The sequence below is a fragment of the Rhinolophus sinicus genome, linkage group LG05 (assembly GCF_036562045.2).
Source record: "Rhinolophus sinicus isolate RSC01 linkage group LG05, ASM3656204v1, whole genome shotgun sequence".
Taxonomy (NCBI): Eukaryota; Metazoa; Chordata; class Mammalia; order Chiroptera; family Rhinolophidae; genus Rhinolophus; species Rhinolophus sinicus.
Window position 1 is genome coordinate 158,966,618 of NC_133755.1, and position 18,249 is coordinate 158,984,866.

The 18,249-nt window shown below is 37.8% G+C and overlaps 1 protein-coding gene across 1 annotated transcript in view; it reads left to right on the forward strand.

Annotated features, from left to right (window-relative positions):
- Positions 1-18,249, forward strand: part of PDE7B (phosphodiesterase 7B) — a 290,164-nt gene that overhangs the window by 68,297 nt on the left and 203,618 nt on the right. The gene's annotated exons all lie outside the window — the stretch shown is intronic.

The window sequence follows — 18,249 nt, forward strand, 5'->3', positions numbered from 1 at the left end:
TGAATATCAAAGTAGTCTTTTGTCTTTCTGGGTTACCAAATCCTGTTGCTACATGCCATTTAACTTCTGTCAATGACTAAAAACCAAATTGTCAAAAGAAGCATATTTCTATTTGCAAGAAGCAAACTGCTAGTAAGATGTGTTTTTGAAATAGTGACTTGAATGTCAACGCTGGGTGTTTCTTAATAGACTAACAGAAGTGTCCCTATAGAGCAGTGAATAGCATATAAAACACAAAAAATATAAACCAAAACCAACATTTTATCATTCCATTGGATTATATTACATCCAGATGGAAACACTGGCCTTACTTAGACTTTTCTTGACTTCAGTAGTTTGTGTGTATCTATCAATTTTAAATAGCATATATTTTTGAAAAGCTTCTATCTTACTAAGGTAGAATGAGGTTTTGGTTCTAGACTCTTTCTCTAGGCTACAATCTATAATTTGGTGTGCTATTATGAGTCATATAACATTTTTAAACAACTTTCAATACATTTATAAAAGAACAGTAATCCCTATGGTCCATAAGATTACTTATGTTTGTTTATACTGATCTTCGAAGGATACATGTTAGTTGATAGTATATTTTGACTATTTTTCTGAAGTGTAAAAGCTGGCAAGATAAGTAATGTGTTACAGAACACTGGGAAATCCCCTTTTTGTTAAAAATATATGAACTCTGCAGATTCTAAATCTGGTCTCTTTAATGTCATATTCAAATTCATTTCCTAACTAATTTCAATTATTTTTCTTGAATGAAGAGTTATTCTTTTGGGAAAAAATCAGAATATATAGTCACTTAATCCTTAGAGAATGGTATCCTTCTATTAGGGTTTCCAGACAGGGAATTCCCACCTGTTCTCAGGAATGTTTTTCACTTTCTCATTCCCGAATCCTGAGAAAAGTTGGTCAGGAAATAGAGAAAATCGGCTCCTTGAACCCAATAGTACCCACAATGGGAAATAAACGTCTTACTCACAATTTATCTCTTGGACATTTTTCCTATTTATTGCTAGGGTTTCTGAGAATTCTTGAGAATTTTTTTTTGCTTTTCTGTTCCCGAATCCTGAGAAAAGTTGGTCGGGAAATCGGGTGATTGTTTTTATCGGCTGTCACATTGTGGAAACGATTCATCCTGGAGAACAGAAAAACAGTTTATATCTGGGGATTTAGGAATGGGAAAGAGAAAATAATTCCTGAGAATGGGAGGGAATTCCCACCTGGAAACCCTACTTCTAGTCTGACTGCCTTTATGACTTACCTTGCTTGTAGCCAAGTATATGAAATGAGGCAAACAAAAACTATTGGAATAAACTTAAGGAATTTTCTAGATTGAAGGACCATGAGTGGTAAGAAACCTGTCTAAGGTCATGGAACTGTACCTTGGACTCAGGTTTCCTATGTTCCTGGGACTAGGGGCAGTTTGAAAGTGTACTCTTTGCTCACCACTAGACTATGTGTGAAAAGAAATCACAAAAGAAAAAAACGATAGGACCATAGGGAGTTGAGAAACATCAAACATCTAGTCTAATTCTCTCATTTTCCCAGTGAGGAAACCGGGGCTCACAAAAACTCAGGAATTTGCCCAAGATCAGAGCTGGCTCCAGAACCCAGATCTCCTCACTCTTAGTACATGTGTTTGCCTCCGGCAGCATTTCCCAAGGTAACATCAAAGGACACTAGCATCAGCAGCACCAGGGGTGTTTCTTACATGTTTAAATTCCGGGGCCCTTTCCTCTGCTTTCTCATCATAGGGCTCAGTAGTCCCCATTTTAGCAAACACATCACATAACTTTTATGCCAACTAGCGTTTGAAAATCAGTGCATCTCACGTATCACATTTTTAAAGAAAAAATGAAAAATATTATATTTACATACAAAAAGTATATAACATAAAATATATTGAGACAGGTTATTTGGAAAACTGATCCAAATTAAGAGAGATTAATTATGAGAGTCTTCTTTGAGGAAGGTAAGTGAGGCAGTGAAATGTATGATGGTCCAACGTTATTAAGGTTAGATGAGGTAACAGTTCATCTTGGATAAGTGGATATCAAGAAGTCACATATATAGGTGGAGAATATTCTATCAGTGAGGTCTAGAAATCATTCTGGGAAGTGAAGAAAAAATAAGATTACATAGAAAGGGAATCTCATGAGAGAAATGTTACTGTGTAACTGCCAAGTTTTCATGCTACTAGAAGCCTTGGAATTTTACAGGTGTAATTGATAATGAAATGAAAGGCACAATAGCAAAAATAAATGCATGTTTGTTATTTCTGTTTGTCAGAGATTTAATTCAACAATTCATTGTTATCTAGGTCATGTTGAAGATACAAAGAGGAGAAAGATTTCCATCCTTTAAAGATCTTAAAATCTAAATAGGAGTAACGAATCCTAACATAAAAATATTGTTTATAAGGCAGACCATAGAAGGATGAAAAGTGGTATGAAGATTTGGAGAAATCACATATGGCTAGACTAGCAGTTCAACATGAGGGGTGGGAATGATAGATTGGGAAGGTGGTCTTTAAACTGGATCTGGATCAGGTGGAATTTATTGATATATATAAATATATGTGTATATATATATATATATATATACATATATTTATATATATGTATATATATATACATATATTTATATATATGTATATATATATATTATTGATATATATATCAATAAATTATATATATTTATATATAATGATAAATGATATATTGGTTTTGGTCACCTAACAAGGCCACTATCACTGCTTAAAATTGAATTTGAGTTTTAAATTTCAGCCATCTTAAATGAAGTTGCCTCAAATAGAATGTGTGTCTTTTTCTTAATCTATTTTTCAAAAACAAATAAAATTTTCTTATCTCTTTTGAGTTTGGAATAAGCAAGAAATAGAGTTTAGTTCAAAAACTAAAAGTGGTAAAACCATAAAATTAACATGATAATTATAAGTATTAAAAAACTTGCAAAAGATTAAGTCTTTGCCTCTCATAAAAATTTTTAATTGCTTGTACAATTTTGGGGGATATGTTTAGTCATATATAATATTGGTCCTAAAATATACTAGTGTGTGCTGATACAGAGAAAGAAGGTATTTCATCTTGAAATTTTTGATCATGAGGTTTTTGTCTTTAATAAATATAAATTTCAAAATGCCACCAGACCATACAAGTCATGTCTCTTTTTACACGATAAGCAGAAGTCCAAGACTAAAACCAATCCCCCTACATTAGATTCTGTTCTTTTCCAATGATACTTTTTGGTGCTAATTACAAACTGTAAGTATGTGCTGAATCTGGCTTACTTGACTCCCAGCTCCAGAAGTCGTTGTTCTCCAACAAGACAAAAACTAGTTTCAGAAGAGAGTCAGGATGTTATTGTTTTTTCATTGTTATTTTGAATCCAAGTTTTCTCACACTTTGGACACCCAGCGCTGTTTGACTACTCTTGGATTACTAGGTAGACTTTCGTGAGTGTTTCCTTTTGTATATTAGTATCAAATGGCCTTCTACCCCTATTTCCTTCCTTCCTTCCTTCATTCAGCAAACATTTGTTAACTGCCAGTTAAGTATGAGACACTGTGTAAGTCCCCAGGAAAGTAACTGAAAATAAGTGAGGGGCCTTACCTGGCTTTTGCTCTAGGAAATTACATCAGTGTGTGATTAATGCTGCCGTAAGTGTCTAATCTGGGCGCTACCCAGCACTCTGAAGGGGCGCTTGACAGACAGAACTTGGGAGGTTGAAAAGTCTCCAGAAAGAGCAGGTGATGTGAAAGCTGTAAACTGAAAGATAAAGAGGAGCTTTTTGGTGCAGATGCAAGGGCCCACAGCTGAGGCAGAATAGTGAATGTTTGGAAAGGTAGTGTACAATTGGGGCAGAAGACCCAGGGGATAAATGGCACTTGTGTGCCAAATGAATAATTCTGGGTTATTTTGAGGGGAAAATGTAGCCATGGAAGGTTTTTGAGCAGGAAAGTGACTGATTCAAATGGTATAGAACATTCCAGCTGCTATATAACAATTAGAACGGAGTGGGGAAAGACTAAGAAAAGAGGATTTGGGAGGCACCTATACAGAGATCTAAGCACCGAAGGACATTGCTATGGGAACTGAGGTTCTGGGAGTGGGGTAGGAAAAGGTGAATGGATTTGAGGAGTAGAAGCAAAACGACCTGAATATTCATTAAATTGTTTTGAGGCTGAGGTAAGAGAGAAAGGCAGCAAGACAAAAAGAAAAATCAAGTAAGATACCTAGGATTTCTAGCTGCAACGAAGCTAGAAAATAAGGGAGAAATAAAAAATATTACAAAAATTATTTTCAAGATATTCAGCTTCCAGATATTTTAGTGATGTATGCCTGACCAAAATTTTAATATACATTTACTTTATTATTCACAATAAAATTTCTGAGGATACTTGGAGTTATATGTGTTACTTAAAATTTGTGCTTTATTTCATTTTTTAAAAGTATCATTTGTCAGAGCTCTTTGGCTTTATTATTCTGATCATCAAAATCGTTTTTTTATGAGAATGCATTTTTTGCCAATTCACCGAACCACATATTTGAAACATCAATTAGTAGTAGGTTGGCTGATATTTTATCTTCCTTAAAATTTGCCTTACATTAAAGGTTTTGCACATTTAAGATCACATGACTCCTTTTTAGGGAGTAAAAGCCACATGCAGATCTAAAATTTGAAAATGAGAGACTAGTAATTATGTCATAGAACTAACATATATGCCCCAGAAGTAGCTAACTTAATGATACTCAAAATCTGAACTTGATTTTAGAACTTTGCTTTGAAACAAATTCTATAATTTTACTCTTTTTATTCATCAATTTTAACTAAGTGTTCTCCTTGAAAGAATAACCTTGATGATCAGATTTGGGTGATAGAAGATGAAGTACTGTTGACCTGTTTGCAGAGATGACATTGTAAATGTCATCCAACATCAAGCTGATTCGTTTTGAAAACAAAAAAGAATTACTCTTGGGGTTTAGATGAAGAAATGTTTCAATAACAAAGAGTTCTAAAAGAATGTTGGCAATGGTAAAAGTGAAAGGTATGAATGAAGGCAGGCCAAGAAAGCAACTTTATTACTTCCTTGATTCCAAAAGTTTAATATTTTCATTTGTAATAAATGAGTAACAGTGGTCAAAATTTTTCCTGGAATAATAATGACAATATATATTATGGGAAGTGTTACAATGGAATGCCTCCTCTCTTAATAAATTCAAAATAAATGGGAGATTTCAACATAAAAAACGTAATTCCAGTTTAGCACAATGTACCATATATTATTTTTTGGAACATTTTGAGGTTTTAATTCCAGACTTTATGTTAGGTGTAATACACTTTGCAATATATATGTCTGTGTATGTTTGCATATGGGGGTGGTGATCTGTGTTTAAGCATGCACATATCACACAAAGAGAAATGTACATCTACAGCAAAATCTTTCTAGAATGAGGCAGAGTAGTAACAAGATTTTAAAAACAGATACTTGTTAACTATTTTTTATTACCAAACATGTTAACACACACACACACACACACACACACACACACACACACGTATTTACCATTCCAGAGACTGAATGGGATATATAAGTAAAGTAGATCTGGATTCAGGACTTAAAGATTTCATGGTCTAATAGACAAAGTAATGAAAATGTGAAGTAGGAAGTGGAAAGTGGCTACAAGAAATTCAGGAAAGGAAAAGGTTAACTTAGGCATGAAAAAAAATCAGGAAAGCTTTATAAAAGTTCACCATTTTACCTGGGCCTTGAATAGTTGGGATAGTTTTAACATATGGAGAAGGGAAGATAGATATTGAAGTTTAAAAGCATAGAGAAAGAAATAGATAACTGCATTGATGCATAGGTACATATAAATACCATGGAGCCAAGAACTTTACTGATATCATCTCGTCCTCAGGACAATCCTGTGAAGTAGAGAAGTTTTATCACATTTTAGAGAGGATAAAGCAAGTTCAGATGTTTTTCTCAGGTCACATGGCTGGTAAATTCCCCCCATGAGTTGTTCAACTCCAAAGCCCTAACTGTCTGTCGCCACTGCTTTACACTTCCTCAAAGATTTGCAGACATGAACTTGTGGGACAAACAAGGGCGCAACAAAGATTCACTTTGATTGGACAGCAAGGTGGTACAACATACACAGTGAAAAGCAAGGCTTTTCCTTCTTTGTTTATTTGACCTGGTGAAGGCCAGTGTATAAGAGTATAATAGTCTTAGATGGCATATATTGTCTACTTCCTGTGTACTGGATACTGCTAAAAACCTTATGTGTTATTTCATAACAATTCTGTATTGTCTTGGTTTTCCTAGGTGAGGAAACAGAGGCTTAGAGAGAAATAATACACCAATTTCCAAGGTCAGAAAGGTAGGAAATGGTGGAGCTGCGGTTCAAACTCACTGTTATTATAATACAGACAGGAGTCTGGATTCTTAATCAGTAAACTACAGCTCACTAGAAAGCACAGTTATGTGATATACATCGTGTGTGTGTGTGTGTGTGTGTGTGTGATATGTATGGATGTGTGTGCGTGTGTATATGCATACACATTCACACAGACACAAACATTTCATACCTAACAGTGATGTCCAGAAATGCTTGTGTTGACACGTCTCAGTTTAGTAGAATTTGTTTGATTGATAACATTCATTGGCCTGTGATATTTTCTTCATTCATTAAAGAGCGTTTATTGGACACTTGCTTTATGCCAAACATTCTGCTAGATACCAGGATTTAAAACTACAACCCAGCCCCTATCTTTAAATACCCTAGCCTTTTGAAATTTAAGGCTGGCAAATTAATACAGTGGGTCTATATGCATCACTTTATTTCTAAGGTTATTTATTGTTATTGATTTTAGTTTTTTCTTGTTTTGCTAAGAATACGTAGAGAAATAGTTTTATATCATTAGGTTAAAAAATTAAATATAAGCAAAAATCTACTAGTTTGCTCAGCATGAGTTAATTAATGAGCATTATTAGTTGATGAATATATGTCACATTGCAATGTCACATTCAGAGTCAGATTTACTAGGAAGCTAACGAAGCATGATCTTTAGGATTTCTCAGTTTTACTGATACTAATAAGAATTAAATCTCCAATCAATGATCATCTCTATTTGAAAGAAGGACACAGAGGGTCTTGAGACAATGAAGTGATTAGAATGAGAATAACAAACCATCAACAAGCCAGTACCTACAACCCCCAAGTAATCTCCAAGTGATCTTTATACAGTTTTTCTTTGCAGATACTTAAAACAGTTCACTGATTTAACCCATGAAGCATATACTATGAGGCAGAAAATAGATATTTAAGTATAACTTTGTTCTCTTAGTCCTCTCTTTTGAGTTACATCATATCATAGATTTAAAAGTTAAAACTTGCTTGTAATGAATGAATGAATAGGGTATATTTTTGCCCAAAATCATTTGCTCATTCTTTGTTTCAAGCACTATTTGCTGAGAACCTAAGATATGACAGACGTTGATCTAAGTGCTGGGAACAGCCGTAAACTAGACAAAAAGTCCCTACTTGCACGAAATGAGAGTCACCCAAGAGAAGGTGACTTTCAAATACTGTTGTGGGGTTTAGTAAGCTACACTAGAGCAAACTATAACTATTAGCAAAACATACACTTGTTTTCATGGATTTGCATTTTCACTTGCAGCTAATGAAACCTGTCAATCGTTGCTCTAAGATACTGAATTTTCCCGCTCTCACCTGGGATTGCCATTGATTGCCAGTAGAATTTACAGAAATCTCCTTTTCAAGGCCAAATCCATGTCTCAGAGGGGTCCATGTGGAGATGGTCAATACAGTTGGACCAGAAATAGTTGTTTGATTGTCTATGGGAACATCTGGATCTTTGACCTCACAAGTAGTTATACAACAACAAGCCCTTATCCCTGTGGAAAAGTGTTTGTTCTTTTGTGGCTCAGTGGCCCTGTGTTTGCATGTGAGGCTTGATGTTCTGGAAGTCATTTTCTCGAGCACTGGGGTTATTTAATTCCAAGGACTGGTTTGAATTTCTTTTAAAAATATAAGTGTATAGGATTACATTTAATTGTTGGTTTATGTACAGGAGCATTACTGCATGGAGCTGCAAGGAGCATGTTATATAAGTACTCTTTTGTCTTGAGTAAATATTCATTCAGTTACAGGCTGGATGAGGTCCCATGAATCTCTGAATTGTGACGTCTGTACAGTGACTTGGAGATATTGCTGATATTATCTATTAACCTTTTGCTCTCTATAGGGTCATACAAAGTAGCTTGGAAATTGCAGTGTAAATCAAGAAAACCAAGTCTAAAGCTTAGACCCTTGGACCAGATGGCCAGCGTTTAGCAATTGCTGAGTACATGCTGTTGGCAGCACACAGGTCAGGCCAAAAAAAAAAAAAAAAAGTAGCCGTTCCTTTCGAGCTCTCACAGTGTTAGTCTTCTAGGGGTGGCAGGGACAGACTGAGGTTTTGCTGCGCAACGTGTCTGGCTAAAGGGCAGGTTCAAATTTCACACTGATGATATCAGTCAAGTAAAGAATGATTTTCTTGAAGTATACGAGAGGCATGCTCTCCCACTCATTTCTGAGGAGATTCCTTTTGAACTGTTAGGGAAGGATGTTTTGTTCAGGACCCTAGCTCCTCCATCTTCTGGGGTCCAGGGACATGGCTGCTAATCACCCCTTTCAGTGTGTCCTCAGTCTTCACTCTGCACATGATTTAAAAAGCCATGGTCTTCATAATATATTCATGCTAGACTTAGAAAATTTACAAGTCACGTTCTCACTTCCATGATCTCTTCATAAAGGCCATATGGATGACACTAAATCTAAAAAAACTCTATCTGTAAGTACCCCTTGTGTGAGGTAACACTAGAGAGTCGAAATGGGTGAATAGTTCTTGTGATATTCCCTAGCGTCACTGATTATCAAAACTATGACTGTTAGGAATAATATGGAAAATGTCATTAAATACTCATTTGTAAGGTGGCGCCTCCTGTAGCAGAAACCTTTCCCCACCTAAGGATATCGCCAAGTGTGTTGAGAAGCCACATGGGTCAGCAAATGTAGCTGCTGTGCAGTATTCCCATTATGAAAACTTTCTAAACACTTTGGGGATTTTTCTACTGCCTTGAACAGATGGCCTGTGACCTGCAGTGACTTCGTTCAGATCCATGGCCTATGGAATCCAGGCTCATGTCCAATCACTAAATGGAGTCCCATAGGGCCATGCGTGATCTAGTCCCTGCCAACTTCCCAGCCTCATGTCTCTCCACACCCCAATTCTCCCAATTATCTGAACCCCATCCCCTCCTAGTCATTCTTAACTTCCTTCCTCAGTTGCCTTTAGGTTTTTGCACCTAAAATTTATCATACCCAGAACAAACACCCTTCCAGCTTATCTCATGCTTTCAACTCCCACTGAGGACTTGTTTAGTATTAGTTCCTCTCTCCCTTAACCAATCAGAATACATTATTCACAAACTCTTCCACACCCATCGGGATGTGGCCAGTGTATGTGAACAGCTATGAGAAACCTCCTCTTTCCCAAACCCATTTGGGTTCTCTCTCCTCCCTCAGTGCCAAGGCCAATTGTGCATCAAGTAGGATTAGACAGTCCCTGGGCATCAGCCCAATAACCAAATGGTCTGTAGATGAACCTCCTACTGTCAACATTTCCACTACACAGAAAGTCTACTCAACGTTCCCTAATTAGGACTTTAAACATATCAGAATTAGTTGAGAATAATGTGATCAAAATAGAAATAGGTTCTGCTTAATTTAGTTAATAAATCCAGCATAAGCAACTGATGACAGATGTGTCAGCACCATTGCTGCATTGAAAAGTCCCCAATGGAGGTTTGCTGAATGAGTATCTTGAATGAAATACTCAATAAAAGTGAGATTTTACTTTAGGCCTTCAAGCCCTTCCTTTGCAGGAACTGAAAATCATTGCCTAGTAAGAATAGGTCCATTTTCAATCTACTTGCCTTCTGATTTCCCATTCATTCATTAAACAAATGTTTGTTGGGCACTCCCATCTGACAGGTACTATAGACGTCTGTCCCTTTATTCATGTTTCAAGGGGCTTGAGGCTGCCCAGGGCAATGGCTTCAATGTCCAGATTAAGAAGGTAACATGGAGTAAAGCTAGGTGGCAGCTGCAAAAGCCATGGTTTTCATGGCTTCTCTTCTCAATAATTGTATTTTCTCAAAAATAGTAATTAATTGAGTAGTTTTACCAGGCACTATTCTAAGTGCTTTACATAGGTTAATCCTTTTTTCGTTCTCATGATAAACCCATGACATAAGTAGAGTGTTATCTTCATTTTTACATATGAGGAAATTGAGGGAAAAAGAATTATTGGGAAACTTGCCCAAGGTGACCCATCTAGTAAACACTGGAATCTTGATTCGAACTCAACAGCCCATACTGAGATCATCACAAAACCCTGGAATGGAAAATCACCTAAGTCCATGAGGACTTACTTGTTTGCTAATCAATAAGTGACTTAGTTGGCCATGGTGCTCTCCCGGATCCTTCCCAGATTAACAGTTGTGTCTCTGGCACTGGGGGTGCCCTCTCCAAGCTGCAAATCCTCACACAGTCCATCTTCCTTTTCCTGCATTCTTTCAGATCTGCACCTTGTATTCGACTCTACTTCTTCTCTCCCTCTTGAAGGCCACTGTTCTACCCAGCTCTGAGCTTACTGCCGGATCCTACATTCCAACCTCTGTTCTTTAGACCTTCGGTTTTACCGGTTGCCTTCTGAGAGACTGGTGCTCTCCAACATGGGAAGAGCAAAAATGTCCACTTCATAAAATTCCATGACTTACTCAGTAGAATTATGTTTTGTATCTTGTACAAAGTGCTGCCAGATGGCCCTCTCTTACTTCCACCTCCTTGCTTCCACAAAACAACAGACACTGCAGGCCCCATTATGGTTTTCAAAGTACATAAGATGCTTTCACATATATTACATTATTTCAGTAGAGGGGTGAGCATTGCCATTCCCTCTGCTCTACAAGGAGATTCAAAAAGATAAGTAATAATATGCCCAAGATCACACCGCTTGCAAGGGGTAGATTTCGGATTTGAACCTACATAGCCTAAGTTCTTTCCATTCTACATACCAATCTGTCCTCTTTCTGTACTACTTCCTGTTTTCTCTAACGCAAAGTAGTTATGGACTTCCTCTTTAAAAACTCACTGTGTATAAGCTAAATGTTTATGGCTTTAGTTGTTTGCTTTCACAGAAGTGTCTCTGTCTCTCTGAAAACTAGCTGTAGCTGGTTATCAACATTTGGAGCCCTGAGAAGGTAAATAAAAGATGAAATTGTACTGCAAAATTCTGGCATAATTTTTTCTCTGTTTATCAAGATTTGAGGCATAGGTATTTGTGTCTGATAAAGGGGAATTCTCAGAGCCCATACCAGAATTATTCCCAAAGTGCCTTGGACCAACATGCCGACTCTGTTCCTATAATTGGGTGTATTAGCAAGATACTCCAGTAATATTCCACATGCCATCACCCTTCACAGGTATGGATTCTACTAAAATCGTGCTTGCCCAGAGGCTATAGTTATTGCTTTGCATAATGAAAACTGTGTTTTTCAATGTGTGTAATAAAAGTCAAAACTAAAAGTGGTGCATGGAGAAATCCTTCATGAACTGGAGAATGCAACATAACATAACAGTGACTCAGAACCTGTGTGCATCTGAACCCTGTGTCTCCCTAAAGGGGTCCAATCAAATGACATAGATAGTGCGATAGCCTTTCTGGTGCCCTCTTCTGCCCAGGGCCGAAATTACAGAAGATACAGTTTTGTATTCTGGACGGTTGCTCGCTTCGTAACTTAAAAAAAAAAGAGAGAGAAAAAAAAATTTTACTCTTGGGCTGAAACCAGGTTTTCCAAGTTTTGGTTCATAATAAGTAGTTTTTAAACATTTAAAAATAGGGGTGTGTAATAAAATGCTGAGAGACTCTCTGGAGATTGCTGCTGCTGGCACTTCTCTAATAGAAAGCATACGCCATTAAGCTAACATTTTGTTCTTTGACTGAAGAAGAAAACAAAGCTGTTAAAAGCTGGTAGGCTCATTTCCAATAGCAATAGCACTAATATCTTTCAAGTCACTCCTAACCATAGCTAATTAGAGGTTTATGAGGGATGGCCCTTCCTGAAGGGTCACTTCAGGTTATGTAGCCCACAGTTTTGCTGTTGACTGTTGGCGACAATGGATTTGTTAAGAATTTCAGCTCAAAGTGATTTTTTTTTTTCCTTTTGCTGCTGTGTCTCTTATTTTGACTGGCTGAGGTCGGGCTGGACAATGAGGCCCCAAATCAAAGACAGTGCCAGGTTGTTGCTGGAGATCTACACTGACAGATTGTTGAAAACTTATTAGTCTGACGTTTTAACAGCCTGCAATGGGATGGAAATGTGCTCTTTCACTGGAAAAACTTAGAAAGGAAAACATGAGCTCGAGCTGAAATCGGCCCCAGTTCCAAATTTGCCATCCTCTGGCACCAGAGTGCCAAGGGCCGCCACAGTGTTTAGAGATTAAGGCCTGACTATGCCACCCACATGGTAGATGGGAATCGGGCCACTGTGAAGTAGGAGACCCTGAAATCGCACCCTCAGGGAGCTGGGGAAATTGTGATGTGCTCAATACTAGGTGCTAATGGCTTCGGCAGTAGCAGAAGTTGGCCCCCTGTGAGATTTCAACTGTGTCATTAGGGGTTGTTCTTGTGGCCATAGCCATTATGTGTAATAATCCACAAAGGAAAAATAAGGCACACCTCATGCTTGGTACCCATCCTAAGGTAGAAATGGACAAAAAGATCGCAGACGATACTGTTGATGAGAGATAGCTGGTACCATTGTATTGTACTTATTTGTCACAGTGTTAAAAGAATTCATTAAGCATCCCTGCTCTTGAAAAGCAAACCCAGCCTCTCTAGCACAGCCCATAATATCTGTTTTCTTTTTCTTTTTCTTTTCTTTTTCTTTTTTTTCCAAATCACTATCGGCCCCCAATTTCCTCCAGTCTCAACTGTAACTATCTCTTTGATTAAACCCTCTGCCCTGATTCACCACAGCTTTGCTCCTCGGCGGCGACTTGAATGATCTTAAAAGGGGTCCTGGGCTTTGCACAGGCATCTTTCTCTGCCTGATGGGCCCTCCCTTTTGCCAATCACTCCTTCCTATCCTCCAGACAGGCCTGTGGTCATCTCTTTTTGGCAGCCTTCTCTGATAGCCCAAGACAGCATTGCGTGCCCACTATTGAGGGTGGCCATAGCCTTCTATGTTTTGATTTCAGACCAAGCTATAAACTTCCTGAGGACAGGACTCAGATGAAATCTCACTTTATTTTGTTTCCATAATCACGGTACAGTGCCTGCACAGAGTAGGCATGATGAATATTAATGATGTCTTCTTGAATGTCCATTTGTTCACTCATTTGATAGATATTAATGGAGTTCCAAGCTTCCAGGCCCTGTGAGAATTTAGGGAGTTTAGTCTCTTAACAGAAGCTATCTTTCTATGATCTACAGACCAAAGTTTTTCTCTTTAAGCCTATCTTCTGGGGGTCTGACTTTGATTAGTATCATTCAGTTGTTTGTTGGAAAATGTAAGATGGGAGTGACCAAGATATTTTTAAATACCTTCTCAATGTCAGGTTTCCCCTTTAATCACCCTATTGTAGCTCGTATTACATGATTGCATCTAATGACAGCATTTCCTGGTGTGTATACATAAATCTCCAGGGGGGGAACATCTCTTCTTGCACTACCCCAGATAATCTCAAATCTTAAGTATATCCCATATAATTGCAGTAAAGAATTACTTATTCATTCACTTAATTAATATTGGGAGTGTCCATTATGTATTAGTCATCATGCTAGATACTTAGGGGTTCAGCAGTGATCAAATAAAACAGATGCATCAGCATACAGGCATTTGCCTTGTTTACTAAGACCCTCACTAGAGAAATTCTTGCACAGCAAACTTACAGAACTGAAGCACTTAGAGATAGAGTGAGGGTGAGGGTGAAGGCAGCCTGTCCTGAATAAAGCCCTGCCCAATCCAACTTGCTCATGGCACAGATGAGATGCACTTCACTTTCCATCAAATAGTGACCATAGTCAGCACTTTTTCAGCTTGGCAAACTCAGTTTTAATTTTTTTTCCCCCAAAATGAGTATATATGTCAGGGGCTTGTTTTGTTTTGTTTTCCTTTTAAAATATATCAAGCACAGTCATGGAGATGTTGTGTTTTTCTGCATTCCTACAGTAGCATCCAACATTTAGTCACTAGCAACATGGGTGTCGAGAGGCAGCTGTGCCAACAGCTTTCTAATCTTTGGGTTTCTGCCATGGTTGTGTGTCCTTGACGTCACCAACTTCAGTGATGCCTCTTGCTTCTCCACTTTCCCAACTGTGGCCACAGCTTCCCTCATAAGCCAATTTTGCATTTTTGTCTGAGAGTCATTCCTGGAGGCCCATCCTATAGCCTGATCTTCCATTGAAGGAAAGCTATAAACATGTGATGGAAATAATCAAAGAATCACAGTCTATTAATTATTTGCTGATAACATTTCATTTTGCATTACCTACTTGCAAAAAACAGTTATTGTCTCAGCTGACACTGAGACAAACCTCCAGGCAACAAGGATTTCTGTTTCGGGTTTTGTTCGCTAATGTTTCCTCCCATCCAAAGATATCCAGACACCTGCCCTAAAAAGATTAGTTGCTGGAGGCCTGCTGAGAGACTAATGAATGCAAGTGATAGCAAATATTCAGAAAAGTAAAACAAAATATGAAAGCTTATTCGAAGCAGAAAAAGCATTAAACTGGTTTCAGAAAGCTAGAAGTGCTGTTAACTGAACAATGTGTGAACTTCTCACTGTCTTTAATGTGTTTTACTTCTTTCAAATATAACAGGTACTATTACTAATGTTTGAATATTATTGTCATTCAGATATAATTTTTCTTAAGTAATAGAGGTTTGCTAAATACTTTAGTGTGATTTTTAAAATTAGATCTGATATCAATTTTTCACAACTAATTTTATGATGAAAGTAATAAAAATACAGTTTATTTAGGAGAAATATATTTTATTGCACATTTTGCTGGAACACATAATTTAGTTCATGGAAATTAAATATTTTAATTAAAAATACTAAGAGAGATGGGGTAGTTTATAAAATCCATCTTGTTCTTCCTAAAATGCAAATTTTAGATTTAATATAGAAAATTCTTAATAAATAAGAATTAGCAATCAGCTTTTGAAATATTTTGACTTTTGAAATTAGAAGTATTTCTTCAATTTTAATCCTAAATAATAATATGAAAATTAAAATATAATTTTAACAAATCAGTTAGGTTTATTTTGTATTTTTGTGTTATGATCTCATCTACAGTAATTAAAATCAGTATATTCTTGTTCTTAATGAATTAAAAACTAAATTTGCAGTGATACTATGACGTAAATAATATTACCTTGTTTTACAAATGAGAAAAAAAACAAGTTTTGCAAAACTAAATAAGTTGCTTATGGTAGTAAAGTAGGTAAGTAGAGGCAGCAACAGAACTTGAATTTGGATCAGTCTAATCCAAAGCCTACACTCTAAAAAGTGGCAACTCATGCAAACAGTTACTGGCTAATGAATGAGAGAAGGGGATGTAAATAGACATAGTCTACTTGGCTAAGGCAATGAAGACACCAACAGTAGCCATTATTTAGGAGTCTATGTATAATGAATGGTCAAGCATCAGGGAAGCTGTCAGCTTTGATTCTTTCACTCATTAGAGAAGAGTATTTTATAGTGAGTAGTACTCTCTATGCCACAATTTTCTACTCTCTTAAAAGAGAGTGTTGAGCGTATAAGATGGCCTATATACAGCACTTAGAAGAGTGCTTAGCCTATAGTATGAGCTAAATAAATGTTAGCTAGTCCACACTACCTATTGCAGGCATGGTATGTATATGGCATCAGAGTTACAATAATGAGGAATGTTAGGAACACTACAATGAAAGTGGTTTGATTCTTCATAGGTGATAGTCATTATATGCATGAGTTCATGTGCAGCATATATGTGCTATGGGAGGAGCACATGAGCCAGGGGGATCACTCTGTCCCTAACAGGGCTCCAGCCCCTTGGATGGGGATTTTCATAACTAGGCCCTATTATCTAGGGGCTGTGTTGCCTGGGAAATGGGCACAAAGAAGGAGATTTGGTCTCAGTATTTCATACACAGAAGACAAAACAAAGATCCTATGGAGATCCTATGGAGAGATAGGATTCTGAGAATTAGATAGAAGCCTGGTGACAGAGCTAGGTCAAAGTCAGGGTCATCCAGTAGCAGGTGCTGGGATGGGGAGTCCCAGCATGCATGACCAGGTACAGCAGCAAGGGAGGAAGGCTGTATCACCTGAGAACCCAACAGGGGATGAGACCTTCCCCTATGGCAGATCTTGCAGTTTTCTGAGACTTGGGCACCATGGCTTAACCCAACTAAGCTTGTAAACTGATTCATCACCCTAGGTTGTATTGCAAGCAAATGTTTGGCAGCCAAGTCCCCATAGACACTGATATCAATGAGAAAATGCACTGGAAAGACTGTTGTGTGTTTTTTTTCGTCCTGAGAACAATCACATTCCCTTCTGAGCCTAGCTTTAAAATCTGTTACTATCATCAGATAATTTTACAAAGCAGGACAATTAATGAGCTAATTAAAAGTGTCTCAGGCATTTCCCAGACAGCCAAAGAAATGAAGACAAGGAAAAGAACTGTCTCACGATCCTCAGGGTCATCAGAAGGGCCACCATGCTTGCCCTTCTTGCTCGATCATTAGCGATCATTAGTTTGTGTGGTCAGTGAACCCTAGCTGGCCGTGACTGTTAAGGAACGCATGTTCCATGCGAATTTCAGAAACTTCTCCTGGTTTTGTTCATGTTCAGGAAAGAGAGCAAACACCGCCCCCCACCCCCACCCCACCCCGGGGCATCACCCCCACCCATACCCATCTGCCTTTCATGGGACATATATAAGGCTGCCATTGGGCTTTGGCAGCTGTAGGAAGTTATGCAACCTCCACACATCATCTCCTGCAAGCCCCTGCAAGGAGAGAAGGAAATCTCTTACTTCCTACCACATATGTGGGCTTTGTCATTAACAAAGAGAAAGGGAGCAGTCCAGAATTCTGTCCTCCTAGGACCCAGAATATGAATTGACAGAACTTCCTAGCACTTTGTTTTGCCAAGAAGTTGAAAACATTTTAGAAACCTCTGATCTTTCATTTAAAAAGAATCACCAACTCTTTCAGGTCATAAAAATACCACTTTAAAAAGCAGGTAATGCTTTTTAAATGCGGGAAATGGATGTTAGCAATTTGAAAGGGTTTAACTTCTGCCAAAGCACAAACAAAACAGGAACCAACAGTAGGATCAGACACCATGGTCATTAATCCTCACGTTTGCTCTCTGATCTGACTTCCTGGCATATATTAGCATCCCATGTTACTTACAAAGAAATAAAGCATGAAGAGATTAAAAGGCATGATAAATATTGTATGATACTTAGGTCAGCAGAGTAACCTGTAAAAAGCTAACGATACTGTTTAGTATTCAATGCCCTCTGGCAACCTTTGCATGCATCCAGTCACCCTGCTCTACAATCCATTCTCTTGACTCACCCAAGCAGCTTGCTTCCTTTTATGGCCCTGAGCCCATTTCCCATCTCTTGGTGCACAGTATAGGCCATTCCAGAAAATGGGTTGATTTGAATAGAATTGAGTCATTCTTTTCCCCTCAACCTGCTCCTCTTTATATCAGAGGATTTCTTAATTACTGGTGAAGAATGTGAGTTCTTACATCCAGGAATAGTTTTCCCCAGAAATTACTTTGTCTTATATGAAGTGTAGGTACAGTTGACCCTTGACCAAGTGGGGATTAGGGTGCTGATGCCCCGCCCAGTCAAAAAATCTGCATATAGCTTAAGTCTGTCCTGCGCGTATGGGAATTTCCAACTGCCGATGGAAAATACTACAATAAAGATTGACAGAAGTGAAATTAAACAAGTAAATAATGAAAGAAAGGAGAAAATGGGCAAATATAGCAAGTCCTCAATCTTCTTAGGACAAGGAAATAAGTGGTGACAACAGTTATTGGGAAAGGCAGTCCAACCTGGTATTAAATGGCCTCTGTTAGC